The sequence below is a fragment of the Macrobrachium nipponense genome, chromosome 20 (genome assembly GCF_015104395.2).
Source record: "Macrobrachium nipponense isolate FS-2020 chromosome 20, ASM1510439v2, whole genome shotgun sequence".
Classification (NCBI taxonomy): Eukaryota; Metazoa; Arthropoda; class Malacostraca; order Decapoda; family Palaemonidae; genus Macrobrachium; species Macrobrachium nipponense.
The window spans coordinates 68,098,257-68,116,750 of NC_061089.1; the positions used below are offsets into that span (position 1 = coordinate 68,098,257).

Sequence of the window (18,494 nt, forward strand, 5' to 3'; positions counted from 1 at the left end):
CAAGAGCTATAGATGGACAGTACGTTTACGTAAATATAAAGCGAATGTTGTAACTGTGATTTGTCAACTTACTGAGCATTAAAACCTTCGAGCAAAAAAAGTTAAAAAAGTTAATGAAGTGACAAGTGACTTTCTCAAAGTCATAATACTCAAGGCATCCTTGAAGCACGAAGCCCAGCATCCAACAGACGCTTCGAGGGATAAAGCAGTTTACAAAGCACTTAAACTAGGTTACTGGAATTGGAATTGGAATGTAAAGTTTAAACCAAAGCCCAAGAAGATCTGGGACCTTGTGAGGGACGTAAAATGGAAGATAGGGAATATGAATGGAGGTATAGTAAGAAGCATGGAAGAGGTTGCAGCTACTGGATGAAGGGACGCTGCAACGAACTTCTTAAGCAATGCCTACTGTGCACCGCGTGAGGCGCACTGACGGCACTACACCTCTACAGGATTTAAGTTATGACTTCAAGGCGAGTAACGGCCATATATCACTCTGACAGATAATAAGGTAAAAAATAGTATGACATCAAAAGCTTACGGAATTCTGGTAGTATAAAATAATTAGATCCAGTTGTATTAAGAATATGTGCATGTTAGTATTTAAATACCATAAAATAATTAAATCCAGCAGTTTTAAAACTATTTGCACGTCAGTATTAAAAAAACATAAAATAATTAAATCCAGCAGTTTTAAAACTATTTGCATGTCTGGACTGAAAAAAAAAGCTTACAAAGACACAAAGGCACCGAAAAAATCTAAGACCAGCGCCATTCTAAAATCAAATTTTTAAGTCAATGCAAAATATTAACATCTGTCATTCTCATATCTGATTTCTCAGTTACTGAGACAAGCTAAAAGACAGGTAGATAGAACCCCCCACCCCACCCCACGCTGCTAATCGCCCCCCTCAACTGCCGAGACAGTTTTGGGAGCACAAACCGAAAGCAACTGAAGAAGACGGCATAGAAGTAAAAGAAGAGTTAAAAAAAAAATGAAAAAGTGTCAACAGAACGAGAAGTTAATGTTGGTTCTGCAAACACGACAGAAGATGGAATTTTTTGGGCTGATTCGAGAAGACGGTGGGGAAAAGATTTTTTTCAAACAGTTACTCGTAATGGAATGGGCAGTTCTTACTTTTTTTTATGTCTAATTAAATATATATACGTATATATATACTAAATGAATAATGTGGGAACTGCTTGTCATAGACAAAAATTAATATTTTAGCAAATAATGGCTGAACAAAATATATAATATAATATATATTATATAATAATATATATATATATATATATATATATATATATATATATATATATATATATATATATATATTCGACAGTACTAAATAATATAACCATCGGAGATGCTCCTAATCTCAATAGGTGGTTCCTCCACACACCCGCCTTAACCCCCGTCACCCAACCCCCACAAATAATTCTTAAAAAGGTGCCCTTGGGAGAATATTATATCATATCTGTAATTTAATGACGAATGCTGTCTATAATCTGATTCTAAAATACTTCCCATATTTTATTATTCTAAAATACTTCCCCTATTTTCTGAATCTAAAATACTTCCCCTATTTTCTGATTCTAAAATACTTCCCCTATTTTCTGATTCTAAAATACTTCCCCTATTTTCTGATTCTAAAATACTTCCCCTATTTTCTGATTCTAAAATACTTCCCCTATTTTCTGATTCTAAAATACTTCCCCTATTTTCTGATTCTAAAATACTTCCCCTATTTTCTGAATCTAAAATACTTCCCCTATTTTCTGATTCTAAAATACAGTCCCTATTTTCTGAATCTAAAATACTTCCCCTATTTTCTGATTCTAAAATACTTCCCCTGTTTTATGATTCCAAAATACAGTCCCTATTTTCCGATTCTAAAATAGATTCCCTATTTTCTGATTCTAAAAGGCTTTCCCTATTTTCAGATTCTAAAATACATTCCCTATTTTCTGATTGTAAGATATTTTCCCAATTTTCTGATTCTACAATACTTTTCCGATATTCCAATTCTAAAATACTTCCCCTATTTTCTGATTCTAAAATACTTCCCCTATTTTCTGATTCTAAAATACTTCCCCTATTTTCTGATTCTAAAATATCTCCCCTATTTTCCGATTCTAAAATACTTTCCCTATTTTCTGATTCTAAAATACTTTCCCTATTTTCCGATTCTAAAATACTTTCCCTATTTTCCGATTCTAAAATACTTTCCCTATTTTCCGATTCTAAAATACTTCCCCTATTTTCTGATTCTAAAATACTTCCATCATTTTCCGATTCTAAAATACTTCCCCTATTTTCCAAATCTAAAATACATTCCCAATTTTCTGATTCTAAGAGACTTTCCCTACTTCCATTAAATTTAGGATAGTTCCCGAATCATCCTATACTTAAAGTAGACACCACTACGAGCCGACCGTGGAAACAAACAGTTCTCTCTCTCCTTCTCTCTCCCAAATGAGAGAGAGAGAGAGAGAGAGAGAGAGAGAGAGAGAGAGAGACTATTTTAAGACGGCCACTTCTGGCCTGGGGGTTAAAAGTTCGGCTAAGATGTGACAGAGAAGTGAAATACGCACTGCTGTATTTGTGCAGAAAGGAAGTGTTTTCTTTATTTCTCTCTCCCCTGTTTTTTTGGAAGACATCGGAGTAAGGGACGGAAGATAAATTACGCTGATGGTAACAGGGCCATAAAAACAGCGACAGACCTTTAGCGTAAGAGAAGACGGGCAAAGCTTTTTGAAGCTGTAGTATTAGTATTAGTAGTAGTGGTAGCCGGGATTCGCCTTTGAAACGGCTCTGCAAAGATAGCGACATTTTTTTTTTCATTCCTTCCTCCGCTGCTGCGAGATTACCCTTCTTGCTAAATTTAGCGAATTCAGCTCACGTGCTTTTCACTTGCTTAATGGCAAGCGGCAGATGGTGCTTTGAGTTGCTTTTTCTGATCTCTGTCTCATATAATGGATGTCTTTGTCCATTATTAGCCTCTGGCCATGCTCTGTAATTAATTACAAGTTTAGTTCCAATATTAGTCACTGGCCATGTTCCATAATTAATTACAACTTTTGTTTCATCAAATTCAGGCAGTCAAGCAAAACATGGGGTCTCTAGGGGCCGAATTGACGATGCAAAGACCCTGTAGTATTGCCTACAGTGCATTACGTGAGATACACTGACTGCACTAACCCCCTTAAAGAGATTAATTATAAATGTACAGTCGGTCCACGAACTATTGGCATAGTTTCCTAATTCATTGTTCATTATGGCAATATTGCCATATGCAGGTGCCAGATTATTTACTTATCGATGAATAATATTTCCTTCTAAAGATGTTATACATGAAAGAAATTAAATTAATTACAAAAGTACAGTCGGCCCACGAACTATTGGCATAGTTTCATAATTCATTGTTCATTATGGCAATATTGCCATATGCAGGTGCCAGATTATTTACTTATCAATAAATAATGGTTATGGAGTTACCACACTCAATAAGACAGCTATTTAGGTGAGCAACGTCACTGTCCAACTATGCATTATTTTGCGAATATACACATCTTCTAATCCTGTCACTCCAAAGTTTGTCAACTCATTTTCCCTCTTCTTTTTTGTTTCTGCACTACACAAGAAAGCAGCAGCAAGCAAGCAAGAAGGACGGCGGATTAAGCTGGGCCATTCCGAAAATGTTTGCAGAGCAATTTCTCTCTCCTTGCTGCTCTCCCTGATTTATTTCCCCTTGTGCAATTGTTTGCTCTGCCATTACTCTTCTTCTTCTTCTTCCTCCTCTTCTTCTCCTGGCTGTTTTGCTCAATTACCATTCCGTGAAAAGGAAAGGAAGCTGTTTTTGGCCATAATTGCCTCCCCTCGGACCCACCCCAACCCCATCCAGGCCTTAATCACTCAAACGGACCATCTTCTATGAAATTCCACGAATCACATTCTGTTTGACCTATTTATGCATCGAGATTTAAATATACTTTTAGTTGATTTCACGAAATTTAGGCTGTCAAGACAAGCACTAGGGAACTTTTGGCCATTCCGTGCTTAAGACAATGAAAATTGGGAGTTGGACGCCAAGATAAAGGATAATTTCTCTTATATATGTATGTGGTCTCTTTTGAATCATTCGCCTCTTTTTCTTATTTGTTAATATTTCAAAACCTTCCGAGGTTTCAATGTCTAAGGGTGTGATGTTCCTACGAGTTTATATCACAGTAGTTTTGAAGTTAAAACCGCTTGTAAAGCTTCACGGAGAAACTATGGCAAAAGTACCAGATGAAACTTTATACCTAAATCAATACAAATTTTTAGCTTTTTGGCATCTGCATGATAAAACATTAAACATGCCATCATGAAGCTGATTAAGTCATCAGTACTGAGAAGACAAAACTCACAGTGCTTTTGGGAGGTTATCAAAATATACGACGACCATTTCCGAGAGATTGAAAACGCTCACGTCATGGAAATACGACTGCCTCGACTTACGACGCAGCCTCCCTCCCGAACGCAGCATCGAGGGAGGAGGCATCCCAAAGATACGATTATGAATGCGATACGAGGCCAAAACTCACAGTGTTTTTGGGAGTGTAATCAAAATATACGACCATCATTTTCGCGAGATTGAAGTCGAAAATACGATTGCCTCTGCTTACGAACGCAGTGGCATCGACGTCGGAAACTGCGATTATGAATGGCGTAAAAACCATGATAACATGATTGGCCGATTGTAAAGAGACGATGAACGACTCATAAAAGGAAGGATACCCTCTCGGCCATCTTTCAGTTTTATGATCCATATCTTTCACTTCCGCTGGAAACTAATTATAGAGGTTCTTCTGGAGTTCCTAAGTGGTAGGAGCTCGCTCTCTCTCTCTCTCTCTCTCTCTCTCTCTCTCTCTGAGTTATCTCGACAGATTCCTCTTTCTCCTCCTCCTATTCCTATTTCAGCCTCCTTCTCAACCTCTTTCTCATCCTCCTCCACCTCCTTCTATATCCTCCTCCTCCTCCTCCAAGTCCTTCTGCTCCTGCTACTCCTCTCCTCCTCCTCCTTCTATTTCACCTCCTTCTCCTCCTCTTCCTCCTCCTCCTATTCCTCTTTCTCCATCCCCTCCTCATTCTCGACCTCCTCCTTCTATATCTATTTCTCCTCCTCCTTCTCCACTACCTCCTCCTCCTCCTATTACTATTCCTCCATCCCCTCCTCCTCCACCTCAACCTCCTCTTCCTATTCTTATTTCTCCTCCTCCTACTTCTCAACCTCCTCCTCCTATTCCCACTTCTCTTCCTCCTCCTCAACCTCCTCCTTCTATTCCTATTTCTCCATCCCCTCCTCTATCTCATCCTCCTCTTCCTATTTCTCCTCCACCCCAACCTCCTCCTTCTATTCCTATTTCTCCAAAACCCCCCCTCCTCCTCCTCCTCCTCCAAACCTCCTCCTGCCTCCTCCATTCCATCCTCTCCATCTCCCTACCTGCCTCCTCCGCCTCCTCCGCCTCCTTCAGTAGCCGTAATCATTTTAGAAGGCGCAGCAGAGGGAGATTGGGCTTGACACCTTGTCAAATCCATTCCTGATAGCGCCGGCGCTAATTGGAGATGAGGGGGAAATGATGATGATTTTTTAAAGGGGGGAGAGGGAGTTGGGGGTGAGGGGGGAGGAGAAGGGTTGATATGCATGAAGGCAGTAAGTACCCTTTCGTGATTTATATGCGATAAGAGCGAGATTGTGAGATTTCGAATTCTGTAATCGCAGGTATGTTTGATAAATAATCTGATAAATAAAGTAAGACATATTAGATGATTTTGCATATCTGGAAACTAGCGTTTTAATTTTCGCCTTTTCGTTGATTTATGAAAAATAATATATATATATGTATATTGTGATGTATATATATATATATATATATATATATATATATATAATATATATATATATATATATATATATATATATATATATATATATATATATATATATATATATATATATATATATACAATATATATATATATATTGTATATATATATGAATATTTATCACATCACCGTGATTCATATAAATCATTCGAGCTACAAATGTCCTTTAATATCCAATTCGTTCTACCTTGGAATTGATATATTTTCATATATGTACCGAGGGGGAATTTTTAGTTGATAATAATTTCGTACCCCCATGGGATCGAACCACCGTCCAGTAGGACGGGGAACGAAATCAGGATCGGACAGTGACGCTGTCCGATCCTGATTTCGTTCCCCGTCCTACTGGACGATGGTTCGATCCCATGGGGGTACGAAATTATTATCAACTAAAAATTCCCCCTCGGTACATATATGAAAATATATCAATTCAGAGGTAGAGCGAATTGGATATTAAAGGACATTTGTAGCTCAAATGATATATAATATATATATATATATAATATTATATATATCTATATATATATATATACTATATATATATATATATATATAACATATACCGGAAACGATGAAGCAAGATGGCGACCGGTCTGTACCTTACTGCAAACTATCGAAGTTCTAAGTGTATGCAGATGCCTGTCTCTAAAAGACTGTGTCAGTGGAAATTATCTAAATTACCTGTCTTTAATAATAATAATAATAATAATTAATAATAATAATAATAATAATAATAATAATAATAATAATAATATATTTCGGAAGGAGACCCTCTCGTAGACTTGTTTTGTTAAAAATGATTGCTGCTTCAGCACTATTAATCTTGTAGAGAGTCTTCTCTATTTTTCTAATGACGGCTTTCTCGTTGTTGCTTATACTGGCGAGCAACGCACCAAAGGGCATGGTAAAATTCGTTGAGTCATTTGGTTTATTATTGCTTAAACGATTCTCTCTCTCTCTCTCTCTCTCTCTCTCTCTCTCTCTCTCTCCAACGCGACGTTTCTTCCTGATCCGCAAGACATTTTCAAGCGATGACTGCTAAGGGACTGAATTCTAGTGGTTGTTGTTTTGTTGTTTTTGATTTAGCTGACCTTGTGTCAGCACGGGCTCTTGCTCACAGAGCAGCCCGTAAACAATTCTAGTGGCGAGTCCTTCTTCTTAAATCGCGCTGTTGCGGGCTCTCGAGTACGGTATAGAGACCATCTCCGGCAGGTCGAGTTTTCATTGGTTCCTGGGAAGTGACTCATAAGGCGAGCGTTTACGAGTCTTGCAGACCTTCTCAGGTGGGGGTATCACTGGGAACCTCTTGATTGGCTTCTACCTTCACGTCTGGTGTTTGTTTCATGTGCTCTGGTACTTTCGTTGGAGGGGAGGGGCATAGTCCTCCTCACACATGTTGGTATCAGGAACGCTTCTTGAGTGGTATTACGGGGAAGCTTTTGCTCGAGTATAAGCAGCACTTCTTGGAGGCCCAGACGTTGCAGGTCAGGGGCTCTCCCGATGATTTTGACATTCCTGATGATGTCTCTTGTGATGTCTTGCTGGTGTACTGGAAGGGCGTGCTGCCTAATGGCGCCCTCCTGGGCGTGGCAAGAGATCCTTTTAGACAGGCGCATCGTCGTCACCTAGGAGACCCCCTAAAGCAGTCCAACGTTGTCTACCGATACGTATGCTCCGCCCAAGGATGCCCTGGGATTTACATCGGCATGACGACGATGCGCCTGTCTAAAAGGATCTCCTGCAACACCCAGGAGGGCGCCATTAGGCAGCACGCCCTTCCAGTACACCAGCAAGACATCACAAGAGATGACATCATCAGGAATGTCAAAATCATTGGGAGAGCACCTGACCCACAACGTCTGCGACTCCTAGAAGCGCTGCTTATACGCGAGCAAAAGCCTCCCCTTAATACCACTCAAGAAGCGTTACTGATACCGACGTGTGTGAGGAGGACTACGCCCCTCCCCCCCAACGAAAGTACCAGAGTACATAAAATAAACACCGGACGTGAAGCACATTATCAGAATAATACCAGGGGTGACTCACTCAGGTAGAAGCCAATCAAGAGGTTCCCAGTGATACCCCCGCCTGAGAAGGTCTGCAAGACTCGTAAACGCTCGCCATATGAGTCACCTTCCCAGGAACCAATGAAAACTCGAACTGCCGGAGAGGGTCTCTATACCGTAATCGAGAGCCCGCAACAGCACGATTTAAGAAGAAGGACTCGCCACTCAAATATGAATTACGGGCTGCTATGTGAACAAGAGCCCGTGCTGACACAAGTTCACCTTAATCAAAAACAAGAACCACCACTCAAATTCAGTCCCTTAGCAGTCATCGCTTGAAAATGTCCTGCGGATCAGGAAGAAACGTCGCGTTGGAGAGAGAGAGAGAGAGAGAGAAGATGGAGAGAGTGGATGCGTCGGAGAGAGAGAGAGAATTGTATAAGCAATAATAAACCAAATGACTCAACCGAATTTTACCATGCTCTGTGGTGCGTTGCTCGCCAGCATAAGCAACAACGAGAAAGCCGTCATCAGAAAAATAGAAAAGACTCTCTACAAGATTAATAGTGCTGAAGCAGCAGTCATTTTAAAAAAAATAATAATAATAATAAATAATAGTAATAATATACCTTATCTTTCAATTATCATATCAGGAATCCCTTATCGATCGGAAGTTAAAATGTGTTAAAGTTTTAACCAGTTACATAAAAAAAATGGTTACACGCAATTTGTTTGTCTGGTGTTTTTACGTTGCATGGAACCAGTGGTTATTCAGCTTAAGCAATCTGCACTTGCATAGTTAGACCGTTTCCGAATAAGTGTCATATACGATATCGCACGTGATTCAAAACCATATATACCATCTTGCTGCCCGAACGGTACAGTGTATTATTTATTACAATAATATACATACAAACTGAAATTCTACTGGGCATCTTTGCTAAATACCCATTCTAAGGCAGAGCTTGAATAAGTGGAACGGTCATTAAAATACCCGCTAGTTGAAATTCTGTCTTGCGTATGCGTGAAACGAGAGAGAGAGAGAGAGAGAGAACTATTGACTGCTTGACTTATGGATGCTAAAACTGCCGTCAGACATCTAGGTTACTGACGCAGAGAGAGAGAGAGAGAGAGAGAGAGAGAAACAGAGACCGAGAGCGAGAGATGAGAGAGAGAGAGAGAGAATTATTTTACAAAAGCTAGGATCACAACACTGACGCAGAGAGAGAGAGATAGAGTGATTATTTATTGTTACTAAAACTGGTTACTGACGCACACAGAGAGAGAGAGAGATTATTTTACTAAAACTGGGATCACAATAGCTAGGTTACTAGTTTGAGCGGTTGGAGAGCCAGTTGGAATAAAGGAAGACAAATGGAGGTACGGTAAAAGGAATGAAAGCAGACTGAGCTATAGAGGCCGAAGGGACACTGAAAACTAGATTTGGTAACGCGTACAGTGCGCCGTGCATGGTGTACTGTGACGGTACTAACTCCCTTTTTATAGGGTTTCACAAGAAGCGTTGCGTCTATAACAGCATTAATACACGCTCTCTCTCTCTCTCTCCCTTCTCTCTCTCTCTCTCTCTCTCTCTCTCTCTCTCTCTCTCTCCAGACCACAAACGAGCAATCAATGAGAATCTAAAAATAAAAAATCAGAAAAAAAAGTAAAAACAACAAACGATGGCATTTTTCCCCGTCTCGGTCGCGTTACTGGCATCTTAAAACTCCTTCAGAAGATCCTCCCTCAGCATCCCTCCTCCCCCCCCCCCCCCCCCCCCACCCCCCCCCCCCCCCCACCCATATACTCCCTCTCGGCAGATCAGCGCCTCCGGAAGTACTGCAAACCCCTCGAGAGATCTTAGTATATACTATAAACAGGAAGTTTGTGACGCCATTAGTGAGATCTGGCGGAACCTCATTATCAGGGGGATATTGTTTCGCGAAGAAAATTGTGAGGGACATTACGCCCCGTAATCTGTCGTATAGCGCTTGTTTTACCACTTCCCTCTTCTCTGGGCTTAATACGGAACGTGGAACCGGAACGTAAAACTTAGGCCAAATGCCAAGTGCTAAGACCCCTGAGGCCATTCAGCGATGAAAGTGAAATTGTCTGTAAAAAGGTCTTAAAAAGCCTGACAGGAGGAAAACCTCAAAGCAGTTGCACTATGAAACAATTTTCAGGAGAGTATAAGATGGGAGAAAGAGAATATGAAATGAGGTACAGTAAAAGGAACGAAAGTGGTTGCAGCTAAGGGGCCGAAGGCACGCTGCAAAGATCCTTAAGTAATGCCTACAGTGCATCGCATAAGGTGTACTGACGGCACTACCCCACTACGGGAAGCATAAATAATTTGAAAGGGGTTTAAAGTTGGGGTGCCAAGGAGCGCTACAAAAGAACCTTAAGTAATGCCTGCAGTGCGCCGTGCAAGAGGTGCATTGCCGTTACTATCCCTGAAAGTTGGGTGTAGTCAAGGTCATCCCTTAAATATACTATAAAAGGACATAAGGTGTAATATGGTTTAAAATACATGCACTTCATATTGCTCTCCTGTCTCGCTTGTATATATAAGAGAAAAGTTACGAGAAGGGAGCATATATAATTCCTTAATTACGACGCAGGTTTTAACGTAAATATTATTCCCTACTGTGATAGCGTCACTGTGAAAACACTGGAAAAACTTTGGTCACTTTTAAGCTGCCATTTATTCATCATCAAGATCTGATTACGGGACCTTCATATAACCGAATTACTGGATTTTACACACCCTTACCTTTACGATACTCGTTAATAGACCAATTATCTGTAAATCAAATCAATTCTTTGTTCATTCTCTACTTTAACACAGTGAGACTTCACACACACACATGCAAACAATCATTTGCTCAATCCCTACACAAAAACACACACACTGACACTTCACACACACACGCATGCAAACAATCCTTTCCCTATTCTCTACACAAACACACACACAGTGACACTTCACTCTCACACATGCAAACAATTCTTTGCTAACTCTCTACACAACACACACACACTGACACTTCACACACACACACACAAATGCAAACAATCTTTTGCTCATTCTCTACACAACCACAAACACATAGTGACACTTCACACACACACAAACGTCTGCCTGATGTTTTTCTTTGCTCATTCAGACGTCAACCGGAGCAGATGAGAAGCAGGTCACAAAGCGCAGCGGCTTTTCACTTCAAAGTGGACTTCACGTCGCGCGAACCAAAGGCAAACGTCGAGTGGTTGGTGGTAGTTGGTGGACTTCAAATGCAAATATAATCTCTCTGAAGGCGTGCAAATATATATTTATATATACTACGTATACCTGAACGATTTGTTCCTTTTGCCTCTCTGTCTCTCAAAAGTTTTCCCCAAGACTGCGAATATATTGACGCGTTTCTTGAAAGTGATTTATTTTTTTCGAGTCCGTTTTACATGGCGTGTGCTTGAGCGCGAGGCAAACGAGAGAGAGAGAGAGAGAGAGAGAGAGAGAGAGAGAGAGACCATGGATACTGGCAATGTCTCATGCATATAGAGAGAGTGAGAGAGAGAGAGAGAGCCCATGGATACTGACGATGTCTAATGAATAGAGAGAGAGAGAGAGAGAGAGAGAGAGAGAGAGAGAGAGAGAGCCCATGGATACTGACGATGTCTAATGAATAGAGAGAGAGAGAGAGAGAGAGAGAGAGAGAGAGAGAGAGAGAGAGAGAGAGAGAGAGAGACTTTAAACTCTGTAAACTCTGTATGCTTGCACAGTATGTACCACTATGCAACGTCTTCAAAAATGTTATTTCAAATTCCATTGCTTTCTTAAGAGGGCGCGAAGCACTGACAGTAGAAAGACTGCCTTATTTCGACACAAGTGGGTTATTGGATACGAAGTATTTCTCTTCATAATTGGTGAACCATTTTGCAGGATCATATAACTCATGTTAAGGCCTGTCCACACGAGCGGGCATGATCGGTGTGCTCTGGAGTTGACGGGCAAATTCTGGCGGGCTTACCCGTGAATGTTGTCCACACGGGTGAGGCGATGGAGAGGTGGGCGCGTGCCCGACGATGCCAGTAACGTGTTCATTGCGGTACGATAAACATGGTGCCTACCGCAAAGAAGAAGATATTGTGTAGCATGATAATTGCTGTGTTTGTGATGAAAAAGAAGAAAAAGATAATATGGTGCAAAGAATGGTTCAGTAAAACAAATTTATACGGTTAACGTACGCCCAAGGTAAGTCTGCCAGGGTCAAAGCTCAAGCCATCGGGCATCACAATGGTGATTTTGTTACAAGACCCATCGGGCAATTTGGCGGTTTGCCCGTCAAGTGTGCCCGTTAAGTCCTATCCACACGACCGATCTTGATCGGCGGACCTCCCCTCTAACGGATACACTTGACGGTCAAACCATTAAATTGCCCATGGGTCTTGTAGCAAAATCACCATGATGGTGCCCGATAGCTTGAGCTTCAACCCTGGCTGACTTACATTAACCATATACATTTCTTTTACCGAGCCATTCTTTGCATCATATTCTCTTCTTTTTCATTACACACAAAGCAATTATCATGATACACAATATCTTCTTTGTGGCAGGCCCCATGTTTATCGTACCGCACTGAACACGCTACTGGCACCGTCGGGCATGCCCACCTCTCCATCGCCTCACCCATGTAGACAACATTCACGGTAAGCCCGCCAGAATTTGCCCGTCAACCCCGGAGCACGCCGATCAGGCACGCTCGTGTGGACGGGCCTTTAGAGGGGAGGTCCGCCGATCAGGCCCGATCGTGTGGACAGGCCTTTATATATGACCAAATCGTGCGAGAATAGCCTCTCAGTAATAGACATCTATTCCATAAGCTCAAGATTTTAAGTGAATTTACTCAATATCCAATTAAGAAAGCATAGAAAAAAGCACTAATGGTACTTTAGCAATGCACTGATCGATACACTACCACTGTAGGAATAGATACAAGTTAGTTTTTGTTTTGTTTGTTTGTTTGTATGGTGTTTTTACGTTGCAAGGAACCAGTGGTTATTCAGCAACGGGACCAATGGTTTTACAAGACTTCTGAACCACGTCGCGAGTGAACTTCTATAACTAGAAATAATACAAGTTAATAATCAAATACTCTATTAGCATACCACAACACATGGCTATAACCCTGTTTAATTTACCTTAGTTTGCGCTGAATTTTTATTCATACACCGGGAAATTGATAAGGTTAATTGAAATATTAAGAAAAATTAAGTAATTTATTGTAATTGAAAACTGTCCTATCATCCAGGTGCTGATGCGGCAGCTAATACACAAAGTTGATCATCGTGAAGCTTGGGGGAGCCGCAGAAATTCAGCCACTTCCAAAATACCTTAAATATTACCAAATGCCTAATTAATCACTACACAATTATCGTATGCATATATCTAAATTTAATTATGAGCATGTGCAGCACTTATAACACTTGGAAAGTTGCATACCTTGGAAAATCTAAATATATATATATACCAACAGTCCAAACTGACGTCCACGTAGTACATAATTCGTTATATCCCTGGAAGGGTACGAACCCTCGTATTACAAATATGCAAGGTATGAAACAGACGGTTAAATGAAAATACTAAAAAGTAAGTGATGGTAATTGGAAGGAATTTTAATATGGGAAAGCATTATCCCTCCAAATGATTTCGGATTGACAAACAAAACTCCCCTGAGTTTTACAGACCCGCCGCCTATTCATCCTGGGACGAAGGCGAAGTACGTGTAGAGTGAGAGACTGCGATGAAGGAATGCTTCTTCCTGGCTGGGTTTAAACGGCGATTACATGTCGAAAGGAATAGTCGTCGTCACTTCAAAGATATAGCTGTATATCCTTATATAGTCAATAGAGCTCAGAGTATCTGAGTTACGAGACCCTTCGTGATTGAAATCTCCTTCGTAACTGTCTTAAGTTTCCGTCAACCTCAGGAAGAAAGCAAAATAATTAGTGGTTGGTTAGGTCAGAACCAGAACGGCCGCTGGAAGGCAGTGAGCTGTTAACAACCAAGGGGGTAGTTAAATATTTGAAAACTACGTTAACTGTCTTCCAGTGACCATGCTAATTAAACAAATAAAAAAAAATACAAATTCCATATGGAATTTTAGTACATAGTTACCTGCAGAACAGATCGTTTCCAAAACTTCTTAAAACCATTGGCGTGCTTTCCTGCTTTCTCCTATGGTGCTTTCGTCGAAACGGGTTTTCTCTACTCTGCCACCTATGGACCTTCTATCCAAGTTAGTTTTCTCGAGTAGCACCAATGGAACTTGGCCCAAGTTCTCGATAGGCTCTCCTACCATCAGTGGACCCTTAATTTTTTTTAGACTTCTCTACCACCGGTTGGACCTGCAGAGATATCTCAAGGTCAGTCAATTCCCAAACACATTATTTCTGCATTACTTAACATCTAAATTTTTTCCTATCTTGCATTTGACAAACTCATCCAGTCAGGAGTGTGCACCATGTATTGTTTAACCTATTTGAAGCGAGTTTTCTTAGTTTGCCTTTTATGAGAATTCCACTTTCATTCAGTATAACAAATGGTCAAGTTCTCATTCAACTTTTAGATTATGTTACCCTTGCCAATATTTAGCTTAATTTACATAGAACAATCCATTATTTACATAAAATTCATTATTTTAACTTCTAATTATTAAAACTATCTGTTTAGGTTATTGATAATGCTGACAAAATTGTGTGTGGTTGTTTAAAATATACATATGTCAACTTTCAGCTACATCCGATGCTTTGACGAGGAGCAAAGTCCAAAAAACCGTGTTACAGAGACCCTGAATCTCAAGTAGTTTTCTTAGTTAGCCTTTCATTCAGTATAACAAATGGTAAAGTTCTCGTTCAACTTTTAGCTCAAGTTATCCTTGCCAATATTTAGCTTAATTTACATAGAACAATCAATTATTTACATAAAATTAATTAATTTAACTTCTAATTACAAATAACTCCTATTTACAAAAGTTATCATACAACACCAAATTCTTTACTTTTTCTTAAACGTTGAAATGAACTTAAAGGTATGAATATCACTCAAATTCCAATTTACAAATAACCATTTACATACAACAACCAACTCATTACTGAAAGTAAAGTCTTGAAAGTTTAAAATTTATAGAATTTTACTAAACTCCATTCTTTTAAGTTACTTTAATCTTAATTAAATTCCATGGATATTACTCAATTAACCAGATGGGATAGCTTTTAAACAAAGACAAGAGCTGAATAATTACACTCAAAACTCCACCACTGCCTGTCCTAGGTTTAACCAAGACCAGTTTTGCCTTCCATACTGAAAGGAACAGGATCTCTCTCGTGTTCAAAGGCATGCAGAAATTAAATTTGCACCACTGAATATTGTTTAAAGAAGCTTTATTTTAAAAATCACCGGAATATTAATTTTATTCTCATTAGGCAAACATTAAGGCCCGTCCACATGACCGAGCTTTGCTCGACGATCTTTGTTCGATGTGACGTCTGAAGCGGAGAAACTGCGGCAAAGTTCCGACTTTTCTCGCAGTTTCTCCGCTTCTGGCGTCACATCGGACTAAGTTGTCGACCAAAGCTCGACCGTGTGGACGGGGCATAATAATTAGGCTCATCTGACTAGGCAAGTTAAATTTTCAGTTCAAAATATAACTAAACAAGACTTAACCCATCATTTAATAATAGTTTATCAGCTAGTATATCCGCTAAGAATTAAGTCTAGGAATTAAGTTTTAGGTTAAACCAATGTTTAGTGCTCCAGTTTTACAAACCTCAGCTAGGAATTAGGTTTTAATGTATCTGAATAAATTTAGCATTAAAGTAATTCTTTTCAAAGAAATTACTATATCAGCAGGTTTAATAGATTAGACAAAATATTTTGCATTACAGTAAAGAAATTACTGTCAAGAAATTAATACTACTTACAATTCATGAGCCAAACTTACAACTGCAGGCTTATCGATGTCAAATAAGCTCAAGTTTTAAGCCCAAAGCGTTACATTTACCTTAGTCAAGTCAAAAAGTAACAAGTCAAAAACAAAAATATTAGCTTTTTATTTTTTTATTCATGGTAGCAGTTACATTAGTATCCGGTTTTTAATATAACTTAGCTAGTTCCGCAGCTTCTAAGTTTATTCCATTAAATACATTTAAAATAACCAAATTCGATAAAATAGCAGCACTGTCTCAATGGCAAGTCTTCATAACAAGGCTCGAGGACAATGAAGGCTTCAGCTTAGGTCAAATGTGGTCAAATTTTCTCATACGCAGCCAACTACTCTGAAGCAGTATCCAATCTGCCTATCATTTTGAAAGGGAGTCTGCATGCGAGTTTTAAGTTACATAAAGAGACCTGGAATAGAATCCGTGTTAGTTCCAATCACACTGCTCGTGATGCAAGTCAGCTAAAATATTACTTCGCTATTATACATTAGTTCACTAATTCTCTAACTTAAGAACTTACTCTACAGCAAACAATCGAGAGACATCCTGTTAACAGTTTAATACTATCCGACCTAAAGATTCCCGACCTAAAAATCCCTATAAATTTAAAAGTCAGTTACAAGTATACAAACTTTACAAGTTACCATTATACTTAAGCTCTATACTCCACCGAATCTCAATATCAAAACAGTGAATTTCAAATCTTCAAAACATTGAAACTTCAAATTTATGTAATTATGACTACTTTTCGAATTAATTATCTGGACTTAAGGTTACTTTAAGCTTTATACTTTCATTAGCTTTTATTCATTTTGAATTCAGTATGCGATGTAGCAATCATAATCGCAATCATAAGAGTTCACCATTACAGAATTGCCAGTAAACTACAAAGGTTAAAACTTCAAAAGCATGTACTTTAATACAACAGGAACTGACATTTACACTAATTAATATCAGTGTTAAGCTTAAACACTTAAATTGAAGTCATAGGACTTAATATTAAAGGTATAAAAAAAAAAAAAAACTGCAAGCCCCTCCTGGCGTACGGGACGTCTAAAAGGCCTCCCCCCACAGGGTCCCCGCCCCTGAGGGGAGAGTAGCTTGCAAAATAGTTTGGAAAAAAGAAAAAGTTTGGAACGTTAACTAACCTGTCTCCGCGAAGCTATGAAATCTACGTTACCAACGTCTGTGTGGAGGAAGGTAAGTTGAGCTTCTAAAGAGTCACGGCTCTCAGCAACATCGAACTTATTCCGTCAAGCCTAGTAGTAATAAAAAGCAGGTAAATGTTTAATGTGGGGAGGAAAAAAGAAAAAGAAAAAAGTAAAACGGGAAGATACAAAACCCTATAAGAAGGTAGAAGGTAAAATACTTAAGTTTGTCACTAACACGAAATAAGTTTAGTCACTAACAAATTAAAAGTTAAAAGTAAAACTGGAAAGATGCAAAAGTCTAAAACAACGTAAAAGGTAACATACGAAATAGATCTAAATAGATCTAAAAATTACTAACAATGTAAAAGGTAAATAAAGAAATCTTTAAAGTAATTAGTGTAAAATTTAAAATAAATAAAAATATCTAAGTACAAACTGGAAGATACAAAGGTCCATAATGCAAAATGTAAAATACAAAATAAATCTTAAAGCCGTTAAAGATTTAGAAGCAAAATAAGTAAAAGCTAAGATACAAAGCCCAATAGAAATAAAAACTTAAGTGTAAAAGCAGCTAGGTAAAAACTACACAACACAAAGCAGTTTTGAGACAAAAACAATAAAATGTACAGAATATCCGCATATTAGGGAAAACCCATTTTTTCAACTCAAAGTTATATATAAACTTATCAAAATTACTCTAGAAAACTTTAAAAATATTAAAACCTTTCACGACTATAACAGACTTAACATTGCGCAGAAAATAATAGTAAGACTAGTTTTAAAACAGAAGTTCCTTAATGAAAACTTTAAACAATTACTGAAGAAAATTTAGAAAACATTAAAACCCTTCACGACAATAAACACTAAATAAAACTTTACCCCCTCCATGGGTTTTAGGGAAAAGCCCCCCAAACCAAAACCTTTTTCGCCACAATACGCGCGTGCACGCAACACACACACACACACACACAAAACTTTCCCAGAATAACAGACTTAACGACACGCTCACAATAAACACGAATACTTACCTCCTGCAGACAGCAACAACTCGCACATATGCACGCGAACACACACACACACACAACTTCCCAGAAGAGCAGATCTAACGACACGATCACCACCGAATTCACTTACTGTTCTGACGAGTCTTCGAATTCTTGGTCGCAAGAAAACCCGAAATTCCAACGCCAAGGACCCTCAGCCGATAAACTACGTAGGTCTCCGTCAAAGTAGAATTCGACTGTTAACCACTGCTGAGAAGTTTAGCTTATTGAGACACTTTCTAATAAATGTCAGAATTATTCATCACGCAAATTCTTATCATTTAATTGAAATAATAAGTGATTTTAGTCTCCGTAGTTTCAAAGTAAAATTAACACCTGGGTAATGACCAATGCTATAAAAGGT

The 18,494-nt window shown here is 39.0% G+C and overlaps 1 long non-coding RNA gene across 1 annotated transcript; it reads right to left on the bottom strand.

Annotated features, from left to right (window-relative positions):
• Positions 1-15,092: 15,092 nt before the first annotated feature.
• On the bottom strand, positions 15,093-18,246 carry LOC135221212 (uncharacterized). Its single transcript, XR_010315895.1, has 3 exons — positions 18,116-18,246; positions 17,085-17,195; positions 15,093-16,345 (listed from the first exon to the last, which is right to left on the bottom strand). It is a non-coding gene; the product is annotated as an uncharacterized LOC135221212 (long non-coding RNA).
• Positions 18,247-18,494: the final 248 nt, after the last annotated feature.